Genomic DNA, 18,160 nt, shown 5'->3' with positions numbered 1-18,160 from the left:
ACTGGACAACACCACCACCAGATAACATGGGATCAAGACTAAGTAAAGGCCTATTATGGGTTCAGAGGGAGAATCTATTGAGATGGCAAGGCTATGCTTCCACATAGGGCTGGTAATCGGCCTTGCTACACTCTGAAAGGATTGTACTTGACCCTCCTGCTCACTTATAAAAAACACAAGCAGTTGTCTCTCTCTGGGAATCCAGCCTACATTTCTTTGCTGACTTGCATGCCTCTGTGTGTGTCTTCATCTGTCGGGGTTGGAGAATCCCCAACCTGCCTCCCTGTGTTTCTACCACCTCCCTGACCTTGAAACAGTCATGATCATTGAAGACCTTTGTGGCCCTTCACCCCTCACCTACACCCACCATCTCACCTAAATTTGTCGAGAAAACTATTGCTGGCAGATAAAGAAGATACGATCAGGAGACGCTCTAGATACCACTTGTTACAAAGGGTGAAGAGGATTTAGAATAAATAGGTCAGGGCCTGATTTGAGGGGATCTGGCTGGGGGCTACCGTAGGGGCTCCACCTCAGTGTCCTGGAGCTGGTCTTCCCAACACCTCATGCGAGTGTTTCTGCAGACAAATATTTTTTCAGGCCAACATTAGATTATGTGGCTGCAGACCCTGGAATTCAAAAGGGAAAGATGAAACCTTCACAGCAACGTAAGGGTTTTCTCTACAGAATGTTTTTGTTTTAACTGGTAATTAAAGATGGGCAAAACACTCCTGAAGAAACGCGCTGTCCTCCTCTCCACGCCTGTCTTTCCAAGAGAAACAGGCACAGGCAGGGGCCCTAACGAGAGCCAATCGCTCCTGATGGTTTATGGTCTGGTCCACCTCAATTCCTCAATGTGTTGCCCTTCCTAGGGGCTGCGAGGCCCAGCAGCCTGGACACGGGCCAAGAAGTCAAGAACTGTTGACACCCACGTCTCCACTCTCCTACTGACACCAGCGACCACCCAGCCCAGCGCAACCATATGGCCTCTTGTTTTCCTGATGTATGAGGTGGGTAGAATGCTTTCGCCCCAGAAGAGGACTCCAAGGGATCAATTAGTTAAAACCTGTAAACATGTATCATTGTAATTATTATTCCAGTTTCTAGTTAAAACTGAACTGGTCCCAAGGAAAGAAAATAGCCACGGCTGCCTCTGAGGGCAGCTCCCTTTGCTTTTCCGGTTTTTCCAGTCTGGCTGGTGTGGGGTGGGAAGAGTGTCCTGGACAAAATCGGTGCTCGGTGGTGGTGGTGCTCGGTGGTGGTGGTGCTCGGTGCTCGGGGGACCTGAGCGGGAGCTGTGCCCACCGCATCTGAGGAGCACGACCGAGCCCTGGCTTTACCTGGGTTCTGGGTGTTGACGTCATCGTCGGTGGCTCCGCCGAGCCCCCAGGGAGGAGGCACGTCGCATGCACGCAGGGCCCTGAATCTCTCTCCCTCCGGCAGCGGCAGCGGGAGCAGGAGGCTGGTGAACACACTTCCTCAGGTGTCGCTCCACAGCCAAGGCCTCTACGGGGGCGCCTACCGCTTCCCTCGAGGGAACCACCTCCGGGCTCCGCGGTTGTGAGAGAACGCGTCAGCGTCGTCACAGAGGCAGCGCTGCCTCTGCCTCTCCGCATATTTCCCGCCTTCCCGGGAGACCCTCAGACCACACCACAGCGCCCCTTCTCTGGGCCTAAAAACCTCCCTCTCATCCCGGCTCCTACCTCGCGAGGCAAAAGCTCCCTACCCAGCCATCCGCCCTTCTCCTACCTCACGCCAAAGTCACGCTGGCCACGTGACTTCCGGTCTGAGCGCGGCTTCCGGTTCCTTCGGCACATGAGCACCGCCGGCAAGATGGCGGCGCCGGAAGTGCCCGCCTCGCCAGGCGCCCGCGCGTCCATCCCCACCCGCAGGCCCGGGAGCGCTGCGGTCAGTGCGGGTGGAGACAGGCTCATAATTCCACACTGTTTAAACGGTGGTTTTGCAGTATTTGTTCAGTATTTACTCAACGGAAAGGCTGAGTGCTCTGAATAAATAAAGGAAGGGCCCAGCAGGAAGAAGGGCCCTTGGGGGGGCAGCTTCAGCCTCTCCATTCTGCTCGCTCGCTCGCTCGGAGACTTCATCTCTGGCCTCCGATCTGCAGCCCCCTCTGAGCAAAGCAAAAGCCCCTGCAATTGAGGGCACCCGTGGGGGCCCGTCCCTGCGGTCCCTATCCAAGTATCCTTCCCCATCCCCAGCACAGCTGCTTCCCCCGAGGGCCGTTCTGCAAAAGACTATTGTCTCTGCTCCTGCTAATGTTTTCGGGGCTGGGGCAGATGTGCAGCTGGTCCACCCTGGCTAACAGGACTTGTGGGCTCCTTCCAAATGCAGGGGGAGGCCTGAGCGCCCAGGTGTTGCTGGGGGTGGGCATGGGGAGGGGTGGCCGCGTGCCCACCTGACCCTGCCCCGCCAGCCCCGCCAACTCCCCATCATAGCATCAGATGGGCCGTGACACAGCAGGTGGGTAGAAGCTGGAGAGACTTGCTCCTCAGAGCATCATGAGCTTGATTCCGGCTTCTGCCTTGACATCCCCTCTCCGGCCCGCGGGCCTTGTCTCCCGGGGGTGCAGTGCTGCTTATGATGCTCCTTGCAATTGCAAAGTACCTTTAATCCATCCTGTCCCGTGTGTCTCTCTCTCATCTTCACCCCCAGCGTCCTGTTCACCATTTCCATGAAGGCAACCCTCGCTGCCTGGAAACTGGCGTTTTGACACCCAGCATCATATTCTTCCTTGGTCTCTTTGAGGCACCTCCTGAATGCTCACTTCAACACACTTGACCTGCAACAAGGCGTCAACTCTGCTCCCTAGAATATGAGATAAGTGGCCTAGAGAAAATCCAAAGCAGAGTAAGCAGCGTGTGTTGCGGAACGCACTCAGCTTCACATAGCACTGAAAAGGCTCTTTAGCCACGAGGGTTTGTAGTGCAGGGTGTTGTGCTGAAGGTCCCAGGTGGACAGGGAGCCTCCCTCCGCAACTCTCCTTGGTCGAGACTATATACCTATATAAATAGAGTAATCACATACACCTTTTAAGAAAGTTATTTCTGAGACCGGTGGTATCACGGTGAATTGGCACTGTGCAGGATAGAATTAAACAGGAAATGTGTATGCCTCATTTGTAGAAGTTAACAGCACTTTGGGTAGCCAAGATACTCCCTCTGTTTGTGAAGCAGGGCCAGGCAACCCTGTTTTATTTAACTACCTAACCCCAATCTCCTTTCCTCCCATTTTGTGTCCACAGCGTAATTAAATACTAAGGCTGTTGTCTCTTGACTCCTTTACCTCGTGATGACCATGATCCCTGGAAGTCTCAGATCCCCTGCCACATGTTCCACTGGGTTTTATAGGGTCTCCTGCAGCTGATAATTGCCTGTGACTAAAAATATTCCCCAGCCATGGGTGACAGCGATCTAGGAGTTGTGTTTTCCCCTTGGTCGATGTCTCTTGACCTTTGCAGCATGATTGACTTTTTGTGCAACTTCTTGTTTCATGTTATATCTTTGGCTGATATTTGCTGCCTTTTCTTATAGCTCTCGATTCTCTGTAATAGGCACCTTGTTCTACGTTACATTAATACTTTTCTTTACTTAAAAAAGAAAACAGTAGTGTGTGATGTCAGATACAAAAGTCCTTCTCTTTCGTCTTGACCCTTAGCTTCACTTCCCAGAGGTAACCACTGTGAACAGATTCTTATACAGCTTCCAGAAGGGCTCTCTGCATGATCAAAACGCATATGCTTCTTGTTTTACACAAATATGATCACACTGTACCCATTGTACTCAACTGGCTTCTTTACTTTAAATTGGGTCTTGGAACTCTTTCCACATGACTACCTAGAGGAACACTGAACCTTTTAATGGTGTATTCTCTTCTACTGTGTGGGGTGCCATCGACTAACTACTCTCATTGAAGGCCATTTTGGTTTCATCTAGTTTTATTCCTCACACAAAGAACCAATGAGTGTTAGATATTGTATTATGCGTGCCTTTCCTTGCTGTAAGAGGATACCTGTAGGATGAATTTCTAGCAGGCAAACTGCTGGGTTAAAGACTATTCACAATTCACATTTTGATAGGTATTCCAATTTGCTTTCTAAAAAAAGACACCAATGGTATGATAATGCAACAGGGCTTTTTTTTTTTTTTTTTTTTTTTTTAGAGAAGCAAAATTGCCAACCCAGTTATCCATACATGGAAAACCATCCATACATGGAAAAGCTGCTTTAAGCCTCATTTCCATCAAAGCCAGCTGATTTAGGCTGGGTCAAGCCAGGAAGAAGTCTATGCATTTCTCTCTGCATTTCTCTTGTGAACCCGAATATATAAGATTTGAGCAATTCTGAGAGGTTTTGTATTTTCTTTTCACTGTGGCCCCCCGAGTTCCTCTCATCCCAAGGTCGATTTGTTGTGTGTGTGCATTGGGCAAGGGGGGGAGCAGCTTAGGGGTGATGGTGAGGGGTCTCTGAGCCTTGCAGAGCTGGTGGGGTTCTGGGGTGAGCTGCCAGCTGTGCGCTCAGAGGCTGGGGATCCCTGAGGTATGCTGTTGTTAGGATTTTCTTTTACCTTTCCAGTCATCCTATGCTTCAGAATCAAGGTGCACCTGTTCTTCAGCCCTTTTTGACCTATGTTGTCCACTAGGAAATTATTAAGGTATTTAATAGGGTCATCATCCTGGGGTTCCCTCCTCTGCAGCTCAAGGTGGGCTTTCTGCAGTACTTCCCAAGCTATTTGGGGTGAAAGACTACTTTTTAAAAATTTCCCATTAGTTGTGAACCAGTACTTTTGTAAAATACTAGAAATACTGAATTACTAGAGAAATGAAATAAAAAATACACACAAAATTCAAGTTCAATTTCTTCTTATTATATTTCACAGACATAGACTGACTTTTTATGTTGCTATAAAAGTATTTCTAAGTACTTAATTTCCATTCTCATCTCATTGGAGATCTGGAACAGTTTGAGTAGCACTGCTCTATGCACTTCTCTAGAAGCTTCTGCAAGGTTCCTTTTGTCCCAAAGCCTCTATTATTTTACTGGGAGGGTGATTCTCACCCCAGAGGGGAAGTCATCCAGGTTTTCAGCCACAGAGGCCTTGAGTCAATTACCAGGATTGACACTGAGCATAAGTTTACTCTCAGGGCCCAGTCCCATTGATCCTGGTTCCCCCTGTTCACCCAGCCATTCTTGTCACGGCAAGCAGTAACTTGTGTGTGCAAGGGGCTACCATCTGCTGCCTTCAAACTAGAAGACATCGTTTTCTTTCCTTCGGATTTTATGTTTTACTTGATTTAAGTCAAACATAAGCCCTGTTATGACTGTCTTTTCTCTGTAACTCACTAAAAACAAGAGAAATATGAAATCTAGGGCTGTGGATGAAAGGGAAGCAATCGCACCTCTTCTATCAAGCCATTCAAACTTTTCAATTCACATTTTAAATAATTTTACACAGTATGAGGTACTTCGGGTAGGTCTTAATATAAGCAATTCCTCAAAATATGATAATTCTAAGTCTTTTGTCTTTAAAAGAGGTGGACTATTACAATTTTAAATACTTGGAGAAAATTGGTTTTGAGATTGCCTTTGAAACCTGAAGCAGCAGATTACAGCGACATCTAGTGGACATTAGTAATATGTACTTCAATTATAAAATCTATTTCTCCTTGTTTTGAACATTTTTGAAATTGGAGTGTAGCTCATAATACATGGCCTATCATAGTTTAATTAAAAGTTTTTCTTTATCACTGGTACTTCTTACAATTATCTTAGTTTCTCCAAGATATTATTTTCCATACGAAACTTTGTAGGATGTTCATTCATTCTTTCAGTAATATTTATTGAATTGTATCTGTGACTTATTGACTCATTGAATGTATTATATTCATTGGATATATTTTAATTGCATTATATTCAAAACTCTTCATTGTGAGGTATAATGTAGGTCTTTCTCCTTTATGATACATTAATGCATTGATACTAATCAAGATCTAACTCCCTAAATTGAAAAATCCATTATTGTCTAGACCCAGTAGTTCTCAACACTGGCTACATGTTAGAATCACCTGCAGAATTTTCTAAATTTTAACTAACCAGATCACACTTCTCAGAGATCTAACCTAATTGGCCTAGGAGTGGAGCCCACACATGAAGAATTTTTGAAAGCTTCCGAACTTTTAAGTTCTAATGTGTTGACTGAGAACTTTTTCCTTCATTCAAGTCAGATGTGTTCAAAATTATATATTTTTTTAATAGTTGGGAAATATTCAGTGTTACAAAGAGTAAACAACTCTTTTTTCTTGTAACAATTATAATTATGAATGCAAAGAAACTCCTTATAAGAGGAATCATGGAGAACTTTAAAACCCTGGTATTTGAGGAAAAAATCCATTCCTAAAGACATCATCATTTAGTGTATCATCAAAAAGTCTACAACTTGCTTTTGATTCTTACACATTTGTCCACACAATATTATTTGAAGTGAATACCACAATGAGATCAGGAATGCCAGTGAAGTGTAAGACAGTGGCTATAAAATTTACAAGATGTCACAGTAATATATCTTTAACATACCATAACCCTCCCAAGTAATGTCTATCCACCAAGGGGGAAAAAATCTAAGATACCATTTCCTTGGAATATTATTTTCTTGGCTGAGGGTGAACCCTGCTAATTCCAGGACTGACCCCTCAGCATACTGCCAGGATGGCATAATTGCTCTTGACCTGGCTAGTGCAGTAGTAGAATGTGATACCACATCAGATCACAGTGGGGAGAAGAATAGTATTTCATGGGAGACAGTGTGGAGAAGAAAGGACCCCATTCATTTCTGGGTCCTACCACTTGCTAACTTTGTAATCTTGTGCAAGTTACTGAACTCGTCAAATCTGTTGTTTCCCCACTCTGCAAAATTAGGATAATAGCACCAACTTCAGCTTTTGTGGCTACTGGAATTCACATCTGCAAACATGAAACACATAATGCGGCTGCTGATAGGGTAGTAAGTACTTACTGTTACCCATGGTGGTTTATTTTTACTGCTTTTAGCTCATTACCAAAAAAAAAAAAAATCAAGATGGTGTTTCCTGGCACAGACACAGCAGAATAGGACCATTAACCCCTTCTAGCCTGCCCGGTCCAGTGTCTATAAACTGTTGTGTACAAGGTCCAGACATGGGATTCACATTTCAACAATAGCTTAGCCCCTTTTGGGGTCCTTGGATTTCATTAATTACCAGGCTTTTTAAATTTATAGAACTCCTTCTTTATCTAGTGTCTTTTCGCAGCTGAGTAATATAATCCTAAACTATTCTCATTTCAATATTCCTCATTCTATGAAGATCAGCCCTTACCCAGGACCGAGAGCTGGCTGGAAGCCTGCTGTGTGTCCCTTGAAGTAGAGAGAAACATGGGTCCTCTAATTCAGGCCCAGGCTGCTGGGAAGAGAGGTTAATAGAGCCAGCAGTCACCATGGCTCTCAAAGGCTACACTTGGGTATGGAGCAGGAGAGCTGAGCCCATGCCAACACTGCGGGAAATACGGAAGGGAAAGAGTATGAAGGAGATGGTCAAGTGGGAGATGTGGAGTGTTTGGGCCATTACCTAAAATCCATAGGTTGCAGTTCAGTTTGCTAGTATCAGCTTCAAGTGTACCAGATTCCACCCAACACCTACATCTTTGAGTACGGTCCTCCCTGGATCAGATGACAGTGGCCATATCCCAAAGGTCCTGATTATGCTCTGATTGGGTCTTGAACTGTGCATGTCACTCACACTAGTGAATCCCAATCAGGCCTTTCAGGTTTACGAAAAGAATTATATGGACAGAATTACAAAAAGAATCAGTGTAGACCGGTAAATTTCCTCACTTTTCATTTTGCTGATATAAACTTGGCACATAAATGCAAATAGGGGCTAGCCTTAGGTGAAATCTTTCAGCCCTCAGCCAAACTTGTTTTCTCCTTCTTCAAAGCAAAGAAACAAGATTCAGGCCGGGGTAGGTCATCACCAGGCAGAGAGCGCTCCCATCACTGAGAAAACATGGCACTGAGTTCTAAGCCCTGGTCTCCATTTAGGAGCTTGGTCACCTTGGGCCACTCACTTAACTTCTCTGAATTTGTTTTCTCATTATTAAATGGGATCTAATAATACTTTCACATAGAGTTTTGTGTGAGTTAAATGAAACAATGTAGCACAGTGCTGGCCTTTAGCTTTTTATTAAAATGTGACATGGCATCTATTTGAAACTCGAAAGTGAATATCAAGAGGACAAGCAATTTACTATGGAAAGGTAGCTGACTTTTTTAAAATAAAAAGAAAAGAAAATATATATGCAAAATGAGAGCTAAAAAGAATGGAATATATCTCCTTGAAAAATAATGCTTTGGACCCTGTTGCAGGGCAGACAGTGGCTGGAAGTGTCGCTCCACCTCAAGGCATCACTGGGCTACAGTAAAAGGTCAGACCTCAGCTTAGCTCTAAGCTGGGAAGATAGATATAGGGACACACGATTCAGCCCTCCCACCATTTCCTTTCATTTGCCTGCCCTCGACTTGTGTCAGACCTGGCAGTGGACTCCTGGATATGGGGCCGTGTGCTAACTTGCAATAAATAGACTAAAAAGGGGGAACTTTGCAACCAAGCCAAGTCAAACACCACTGTGAAAACCTATCCTGAGTTGCCCTGAGGTGTTTCCAAAAGCAAAGCAAACATTATAAATGAACAGCGTGCTCTAATTCTCCGCCTCGGGGGAAACCAGCATAGGAAGACAGGTAGACTCTGTTTGCAGCTGGGGCAGGCTTCGGGCTCAGCGCCGCCCATGGGGTCACTCCACAGACACCCCCCACCACCACCACCAGATTTTCTCCACTGGCCACCTGATTTTGTGAGACTGTTGCTCTGCACCAGGAGACTATGGCAGCCCTTGCAGTGACTGGTCACCTAAGACGCAATAAATAATTTTTGGCTTTGCCCTAGCTGGCTCCGTGAGCTCTAATAAGTCACTAGTTTGTCCTTGACTCTGCTAATGTATCTAAAATCAATATTTGTTGTCTACATGTCTAGATCTGTAATTCTCAACTTTACCACGCATAAGAATCACCTGGATTGGTCTGGGGCTGACATAAAAATACCAGTTCCCAGACCCAGCTCCTGAAATTCTGATTCAGTAGATCTAGGTCTGGAACCTACCTTTTAACAAGCAACCCTGCAGATGCTAACACAGGCAGACCTCAGGTCCACCTTTAGAAACTCAAAACACGTATAAAACAGCTTGATTTTTATCCCCAATTGTGTTGTGTTAACATCCTAAACTGACTCAATCCCTAATGAGTAATTCTTTCTAGGAACCCAGGCCCATAAAGCAAAATGGCTGCATTCATACATGCTTGAAGGGAAAAACTGATTGAGTGTTCTCAGTCTCTGGATTGTGCTGTGAGGGCAGAAACAGATATATCACGGTCTCGGCCTTCAGAAAGCCTGAAATCTCGCTGGGGCGATGACTTTTGAGTGGAACACCAGCGAACTGGAGAGTCAGTGAGTGATTCAGGGATGGAGGGACCTGGTCCACCTTGTTCCTGGGTGCTGGAAACAGAGGCTATATCAGCGCATGTGCTTGAGAGAGATGTCAGGGAATCCAGCTCAAAGGACCAAGTCTGAAAAGAGAGATCTACCATGTGCTGTTGCAGTGACACAGCAGCCAGAAGCTCGCAGGGAGAGTTGGGAGGGCCGGCTGGGAGGAGGGAGGAGAAGAGCCATCAGACCGTGGTGTGGTGGCCAGAGGGCAGAGGAGGGCATGGAGGAGGAGATGTGATGAGTGAGAACCCAGAGACAGTACTCAGTGGTGCACCTGATGGAGCGGGGAAGGATGTTGAAAATACTGGTAGAGGAGTTTGGTTCTAATGACAGGGGTGGAGGGGGAATGGATTTCTAAGTTGGGATGTAATGTTAAGAGAACAGTGTCTTCTGGAACAGGCACAGTCAAAGATGAGCTACAAGGTTGGGAGCTTCCATGGATGAATTCCCCGGGATTCCATGAACTGAGTTCCATGGACTTCAGTGTCTGGAGAATGAGGGTGCACTGGGTTGAACAGTGTCCCCCTCTCCAAATTCATGTCCATCCTAGGTCCTCAGAATGTGGCCTTATTTGGACATAGGGTCACTGCAGATGTAACTAGTAGAGTTAAGATGACATCATACCCAAGGAAGGTGGCCTCTTAACCCAATATGACTGGAGTCCTTCTAAGAAGAGGAGAAAAGACAGACACAGAGAAATGATGACAGAAGCAGAGATTGGGGTGATGCGTCTGCAACCCAAGGATGGCCAGTGTTTGTGGGCAACCACCAGAATCTAGGAGAGGTGCCTGGACAGACTCTCCCTCCAAACCCCCATGAAGAATCAACCTACTGATGCCTTGATTTTGGACTTGTAGCCTCCTGATATGTGAGAGAATAGGTTTGTGTTGTTTGAAGCCTCGCAGATTATGGCTTTTTGTCCTGGCAGCCCCAGGAAGCTGATGTGGGGGTGGAGGGTGCTGAGGAAGAAAAGGAGGTGAGGACACATCTGTTGAGAGTGAAGGATGGCCAGGCAGTGGCAGGGTCTGCTGAGATGGAGCTGCCACCCCAGGGAACCCAGCAGGCACCCATGCCTCCCCCCAGCGGGGTCCACAGAAGACAGGGGGCAAGGTGCCTCTGAGGAGGCCTGCACACAGGGCGGCTCCCCCTCTGCACCCCTGCACATCTTCCTATTTCCGCTTCCACGTATTTCCTAAACAGATACCACAGTAGCCACATGCTTCGTAAAGATTTCTGAGCCTCCTCCGGAAATTAAAGGATTTTTCTGGTTATTAAATGTGTACCAAATGATTGTTAAGAGCAGGTCTTGTTTTTCCATTTAAGTATTGGGTCGTTTCAAAGAGAAAACACAATGCCCTCATTTTCCTCACTAAATTATAGCCCTGGACTTCCCCTATAAATTCAAAATTGGAGAAGGCTGAGGGCAGAATGGCCCCATTCACACACACACACACACACACACACACAAAAAAAAAAAAAAAAAAACTCGAAAGGCTAGTTTCCCATGAGTCTCGGGCTCTGGTGGCTTTCCCCCAACCCGTGTGTTAAGTCACTTACGGCTTGCCATCATCATTGATATCATCTCTCTCTCTGTTCCCTTCCCTCCGTGCCATTTCCTAAAAGCAACCACACAAAGGTTGCTCTCCTGTCATATTAGGGCGGCTTGTGTGCGCTGAGGCTACAAATTGGTAAAAATTAAAAAATTTTAAAAAACAAAGCTGTCTCATCCAGACAGCTGGATTGCAGAAGGATGCCCCTGTCTGGGTGGCTGACTTACAAAGAAGTGCCAAGTGAGCCTCTTTGGGAGGAAAGGACATGACCCCCGGGCAGGGAACGAGGCTTGGCCAGTGGAGCCTGGTTGGGTTTTAGCTGCCAGGAGGCCCCTGTTTGCACAGAGCCAGTGCCCCACGGGCAGACCCAGCAAGCTCGGCCCCACTCCAGAACCAAGGAAGGTTTGGTCATCTCTTCCTTGGAACTCAAGGACTCCGCTAAGGGTGCTCCCAGCTCGCTGTGGGCCGCTCTGTGTGCACGTCTTGCCCTGCTACTGTCAGTCCTCACCTTTCCCAGTCACAGCGAACCCTCATAACACAGTTTTTGAACTTATATGCACGTATCTCATCTGAGACTGGAAATCTTATTTTACTCTACCAACCTGCCGCCATACGAGCAGCTTCTCCCATCCGTGGTCCCACGGGTCTTTCCTAACTCAATCCAGACAAGAGATGTCAGGCAAAACTCTGCGTAGCAGGAAAAGCCAACTTTTAATCCTCCAGGACCAGAGAAAAAGGCACTATTAGTATCCTGTCCCTATTGCTCTTCTCGCTTCTCTCATACTTGTCCCAGCACACAAAGGTATCCCCTTCTTGTCAACAGTGTCACCGTCAGTGGTAGAGACAGAAGATTGACCACCGTGGAGGGCCATCATTTCCATCCGTTTCCTTCCATGCTACCCAGCAAGCAGCAAAGGAAATTAAACCACAACCCTCTCGAGGCCGCCCCCGGCGATCGTGCTCCTGGAATAACATGGAAGTCTCTGGCAGCAGGTCTGGGGCGCGGCTCATAACTCAGCCCTTGCGGGGCGGCTGATGCAGGTGTCTGGAGGTGGTTGAGACCCTGGTGGCAGCAGTTAAGGTGACACATGTGACCTGCACGGGGGAACAAAGTCTCAGTTAGGCGGTGATGAAATAAGGAGTGATTTCTAGGCCTCGTTCCGGCTTCCCTGGGCTTAGGGCAGGCCTTTAAGGTGATTTATGTGAAGGCTTTGAAGTTAGGTACTTTCACAGCTCTTACCCAGCCTGCTTGAGTTTGCTGAAAGATAGGAGTTATTGGAAATATGAAAGATCAATCTGACGGAAGAGAAAACAGACTCGGAGCTGCTTCCTTTTGAGAACCAGAGAAAGCCTGTGCGCCCTGCCATCTCTTTTCCTTATTCCGCCAGGCTGGCTTCTCCCGTGGTGGGAGGGAGCCCCGCGGGAGTGATGAGCATTTGCTCTGGGGCCCCAGCCAGGTGACCCACACCAGGACAGGGAGCTGCCCTGCTGCCTCCCGGGCCCCAAACTCCCTGCCTGGTTCTGAATCTGGAGGAATCTGCCCCCAGGAGAAAGGCTTATTTATATTTAAATTCAATTTGCCAACCTCTAGTATAGCACCCAGTGCTCATCTCATCATGTGCTCTCCTTAATGCCATTACTCAGTCACCCCCTCCCCCAACCCTCCTCCCCTTCTGCAATCCTTTGTTTCCCAGAGTTAGGAGTCTCTCATGGTTTGTCCTCCTCTCTAATTTTTCCCCACTCAGTTTCCCCTCCTTCCCACATGGTCTCTTTCACAATTTCTTATATTCCACATGTGAGCGAAACCATAATTGTCTTTCTCTGATTGACTTATTTCATTCAGTAGAACATCCTCCAGTTCCATCCATGTCAATGTAAGTGGTAGATATTCATCCTTTCTGTGGCTGAGTAATATTCCACTGTATATTACATCTTCTTTATCCATTCATCTGTTGGAGGACATCTCAGCTCCTTCCACAGTTTGGCTATTGTGGACATTGCTGCTATGAACTTTGGAGTGCAGGTGTCCCGTCGTTTCAGATACATCTGTATCTTTGAGGTAAACATCCAGTAGTGCAATTACTGGGTCATAGGGTAGCTCTATTTTTAGCTTCTTGAGGAATCTCCATTCTGTTTTCCAGCGTGGCTGCACCAGCTTGCATTCCCACCAATAGTACAAGAGGGTTCCCCTTTCTCCACATCCAACCAAAATTTGTTGTTTCCTGTCTTAATTAATTTTAGCCATTCTCACTGGTGTGAGGTAGTATCTCATTGTGGCTTTGATTTGTATTTCCCTGATGGCAAGTGATGCACAGCATTTTCTCATGTGCTTGTTGGCCATGTGTAGGTCTTCTTTGGAGAAATGTCTGTTCATGTCTTTTGCCCATTTCATGACTGGATTGGTTGTTTTGGGGGTGTTAGGTTTGATACGTTCTTTATAGATCTTGGATACTAGCCTAAAAGAAAGGCTTTTAAATTCACTTAGATTGAGCACAGTCCTTCAGAAACCTCAATTTTGATGACATTAGTTTTTTGTTTTTGTTTTTGTTTTGTTTTGTTTGTTTTTTGTTTTTAGCTTCCTAGGACTGATGGAACAAAGTGCCACAGATTGGGTAATTTAAAACAGCTGAAATTTATTCTCTCACAGTTCTGGAGGCTAAAAGTCCAAAATTAAGTTGTTGGCAGGGCTGTGTTCTCTGAAGGCACTACAGGAGGATCCTTCCCTGCCTCTTTCAGCTCTTGGCCATTGCAGCAATCCTGGGCATCCCTTGGTGTGTGGCTACATCATTCCAGTCTCTGCCTCTGGCTTCGCATGATCCTCTGTCCAAGTTTCCTCTCCTTTTGGGGTGAGGACACTAGTCAGATTGGATTAGAGCCCATCCATATGACTTCATTTTGCCTTATTTACCTCTTTAAAGGCTCTGTCTCTAAATATAGTCATATTCTGAGGTCCTGGGGGTTAGGACTTCAACATGGGAATTTGGGGAGCAACACGGTTCAGCACATGCCTTTCCATGCCAAGGTGGTGAGGGTTCAGAGTCACGTCATCATTCAGTTGTATGGGAGGGGGGAGCATGAAGCTTCTTTAATTCTCTTCATCCTGAGTCCTTGTCCTATGGTTGCAGAGGAGATTTTAATATTTGACCAGTATTAGTATTACCTTCATCCTTTCTGGTTGAAATGATCATCTTTGAGCGAAGCAGGCTTCAAGAGGGAAATGTTTACTGGTAGGGTTCATCTCTCATGAGTGCTGGTTCTCTCCTCCCTGCACTCATACTGAGTTGGCAGCCAGTGCACAAGGCAGCTCACAGTCCCCATGGGGACATGACTGATCTCCCATCCAGTCCTGCCCTGGCCTCTTCTACCAGGAAGCTATGCTTATCCTGGTGATTGTGCTGATAGATACCTACTCAGGGAAGCATGGGTTGGGTCTGCCTTCTGGACGTCCAGCTGATGTCCTTACTGAAGACAAGGGACTGAGGGACTAGGCTTAGGGACTCTCACATGGGACCAAGACACTTTGGAGATCCCTCAACATCTGATGGGATGCCCACTCCATCCCTGGCCAAGGTGGACTCCTTGCAGCCATTGGCTCCCAGCCAGACTTTTAGCTACATGCTGTACTTCCTTTGGGGACATGTGAGGATTCCTGGATCACTTCCAGGCCTCAGAGGAGATGAAGGAAGCCAGGAATCCCAACTCAGGCTCACTCATCCCACCTTCCCATGACCACATTATGCTCCCCGACACCCAAGCATCCCCATGTTGGGATGGGGTTATCTCCCCCAAGGATTCAAACAGGAAGCAGAAGAAAGGCCCGTTTTCTTTGGACTCCCCCAGAATATTCAATTTGGGGGAGATTGAGGCAAGTGTATGTGACTACCAGCTTCCCCTTCCTTGGTCTCCCTTCTCCTCTTTGTCCACCAGAGCTGGAAAGAACAGCTTCTTCTGTTCCTTGGGGCAAGTACTTGAATGCATTGTCCTGAGTTTTCTAGATTATAAGAATTTCAGAGATCAAATCTCTATGCTTTGTTCTTTATATGGTGATAGGAGCTAAAGGAATTTTAAAAATTATCTCTTGCCAATCAATGCCTGATTCTCAAGAACAGTCTTGCTGAGAATATAAAAACCTATATTGAATATCAGAAGCAAAGAACCTAGTCTTTCTTGCTACTTCTTCTCCATGCCCTGCCTCCCAGGGCAGCCAGAAGAGCAGCCCTCTCTACTCACAGATCCTCCAACCCAGTTGGGACTCCTAGGATATCCCACCTCTCTGTGGAGCCAACCCTGAGACCAGCAGAACAGGACAGAGCCTCTCACCACCTGCTTGCTCTAGGGCTGCCTTCTTTCCTCCTTGGACCCAGGAGTATCTAGTGGTCATCCAGGGATTTCCTCTCAGGTAACAAGAAAACAAATGAACTAATGGGAAAAACTGGCTTGACATGTATTCTTTCAAGATCAGGTCTTCCTACTCCTGGACCTCAGTTCTTAAGATGAGGGCCAAGAATCTGACCAAGTCCTTCTTGGTTCTAATATGCCCATCTCTCCCAGCCTAAACAGCTCCCAGCAGAAATGGGGGGTGTATGCATTTTCTGTAACTGCCATAGTAAATCACCACAAACCAGGGGCCCGCAAACAACAGAACTTGATTCTCTCACAGTTCCGGAGGCCAGAGAATGAAATCAAGGTGTCATCAAGGCCATGTTCCCTGAAGGCTTCAAGGGCTGTAAGGAAGGATCCTTTCCTAGCTCTTCCACCCTCTGGGGGCTCTTGGCACTCCTCGGTTTGCAGCTGAATCACCTCAATCTCTGCCTCATCTTCATACGGCCTTTCTCTCTTGTGTGTTTCTTTTCTTCTCCTATAGTGACACCAGCCATTAGATTTAAGGCCCACCCTAATGTAGTATGACCTCATCTTAATTACATCTACAAAAACCTTACTTCCAAATAAGGTCACAAATAAGTTTCCAGGTGGACATGAGTTCTGGGATGGAACAACACTATTCAACTCACTACAGGGTCTCAGGGGTCAATGCTTCCTAATATTGCTCACTCTGGTGGTGAAACTCCAAGTACAGAATGAGTGTTCAGGAAGAGAAAGGTGCCTGTTCATCCTCACCCATTCCCCATTCAAATATTTATTTGAAAGCAGTATGGGTTTTCATAATTGCCTCACACATGCCTTCCAAAGGTGGCAGCTCCCACAAATATTGGCCTACAGCATTCGCTCGGGGCTTACCCACACTCCCCCTTTCTGAAACAGCCCTCCCCTTCCCCTGGTCATTTATACCCATTTGCCTATTTGTTTATACCTTTTCTTGTTCCAAAAAGGATTTCAGGCAGATGGTTTTTATTACCGGGCTAAATGAACACAGCAAGATCCTGTAGCAAATACAGTGTTCTCTGCAAACATAAATTTCCATGAAACCAACATGAAAAAAACCCAAAAGCACTTGGAAATTAAAATGATGGTGTTAAGTTTGACATTGGGCTCCTTTCTTATTTTCGTTGACTCTCTTAAACATATTACATTCCTCGCTGCTCTGCCTTTGCGAGCTTTGTGTGTTCCTTCTTGTTTTCTGATTAACCTCTTTATGGAAGAGGCCTCCGGTGGAGAAGGGAGATTTGGGATTATTAAGAGCTGGAAGGTACAGATTCAAGTGCCTTGTCTTAGGACCAAACTTTAGAAAGGAGGTTGTGAGTAATGTCCATCAGGGCACAAACAAATATCATTCTATGCTTATCAGACTGAATATTGAGAATATTCTTCTTCCTTTGAAAAAGGGCCTCTTGGTGTCTGCGTGTCTCGAGAGCCTGAATTTGTCATCCACAAACTGTCTGATCCATGGCAACTGTGATGTTTTAAAACTGTCTGAAGCCAGGACCCAGCAAAGCCATGTTGCCTGCTCAGCTGCAATGAACATAAGCCAGGATTGGAACAGAGAGCAAGGCCTTTCTGAAAATCATGCTTAAGACCTGCTCTTGTTCACTCAACAAATCTTGATGGAGTGTTCAGTGCCCTCCTGCAGAGCTCCACCGTGACCCCACTTGCTCATCACGACTGCCTTTTCTGACAGCTTGAGGGAGGGCTGGCGACTCTGGGCTGGCAGCTTATGGAGGAAGGAACTTAAGCTTGGGTCAGAGGCCCAGATTCTCCTATGAGCAGCTGTGAGGACTGCACAAGATGCCTAAACTTGATAACAGATGCCTCACAGAGTCGTCTGTAGGATTAGATAATAAATAGTCTTCGTGTAAGCACTCAGCAAATTAGAAGGCATAGGAAACTCAGACGTGCGGCACCAGCATCAGTAGACTGTGCGTGGAGTGGGTAGCAATTAGAAGGAGTCCAGGGCGGGCGAGGCCTTTGTTCAGAACGGCAGATGGATGACCCGGCAGTCTTCTCTGGTCCCACCTGGAGCTAGGCTGCCTGCCTGCCAGCTCCTGCAATGTGCTGCATGACCACCTCTTCCCTTGGTAGCCGCAGGCCTGCACCAGGCTGAGTGGGCCTTCCCACAGCGACTCCCTGAGGAAAGAAGGGCTCACTGCAGGAAGACCACTGTTTCCTGGCCTTAAATCCTGATAGTCCTCTGTCCTCCCAGGTGGGCCAGGGTCTGGATTTGGCATTTGGCTCTCAGAATTATCATCTAGAATAGAGATAAGAGAACAGTGTTGTCTTGGTTAGTATCTGAGAACATTTATTCCAATGAAACTCCTTTTTTTTTTTAAAAAAAGTTTATTTATTTATTTATGAGAGACACACACAGAGAGAGAGAGAGAGAGAGAGAGAGAGAGAGGCAGGCTCCATGCCGGGAGCCTGATACGGGACTCGATCCCAGGACTCCAGGATCACACCCTGAGCTGAAAGCAGACGCTCAACCACTGAGCCACCCAGGCATCCCCTTGTGGTAATGAACTACCACAAGACCACACTGGATGGGGTGGCCCCACTCAGAATGGCTAATATAAAACACGCATCTTATGTGTATGTGTGTGCATGTCTTTTATTGTGGTAAAATACACATAACA

The 18,160-nt window shown here is 46.6% G+C and overlaps 1 protein-coding gene and 1 long non-coding RNA gene across 15 annotated transcripts in view; one reads left to right on the top strand and one right to left on the bottom strand.

Annotated features, from left to right (window-relative positions):
• LOC140621643 (uncharacterized) overlaps window positions 1-1,780 on the bottom strand; it is a 33,180-nt gene extending 31,400 nt beyond the window's left edge. For 9 of the 11 annotated variants that reach the window (XR_012021397.1, XR_012021402.1, XR_012021403.1 and 6 more), the window contains exons 1-2: window positions 1,341-1,742; window positions 533-629 (exon numbers count right to left, since the gene is read on the bottom strand). This is a non-coding gene — a long non-coding RNA (uncharacterized lncRNA). The other 2 variants (XR_012021405.1, XR_012021400.1) reach the window with 2 other exon arrangements.
• CLDN14 (claudin 14) overlaps window positions 1-18,160 on the top strand; it is a 59,825-nt gene that overhangs the window by 23,810 nt on the left and 17,855 nt on the right. For all 4 annotated transcript variants that reach the window (XM_072806915.1, XM_072806917.1, XM_072806913.1 and 1 more), the window contains one exon: window positions 873-1,010. The gene's annotated coding sequence lies outside the window, so the exon portion shown is untranslated. The remainder of the gene's footprint in view (window positions 1-872; window positions 1,011-18,160) is intronic.

The sequence above is a fragment of the Canis lupus genome, chromosome 30 (assembly GCF_048164855.1).
Source record: "Canis lupus baileyi chromosome 30, mCanLup2.hap1, whole genome shotgun sequence".
Lineage (NCBI taxonomy): Eukaryota > Metazoa > Chordata > Mammalia > Carnivora > Canidae > Canis > Canis lupus.
The sequence above is the reverse complement of the archived record's forward strand: the minus strand, read 5'-3'. Positions and strand labels throughout refer to the sequence as shown.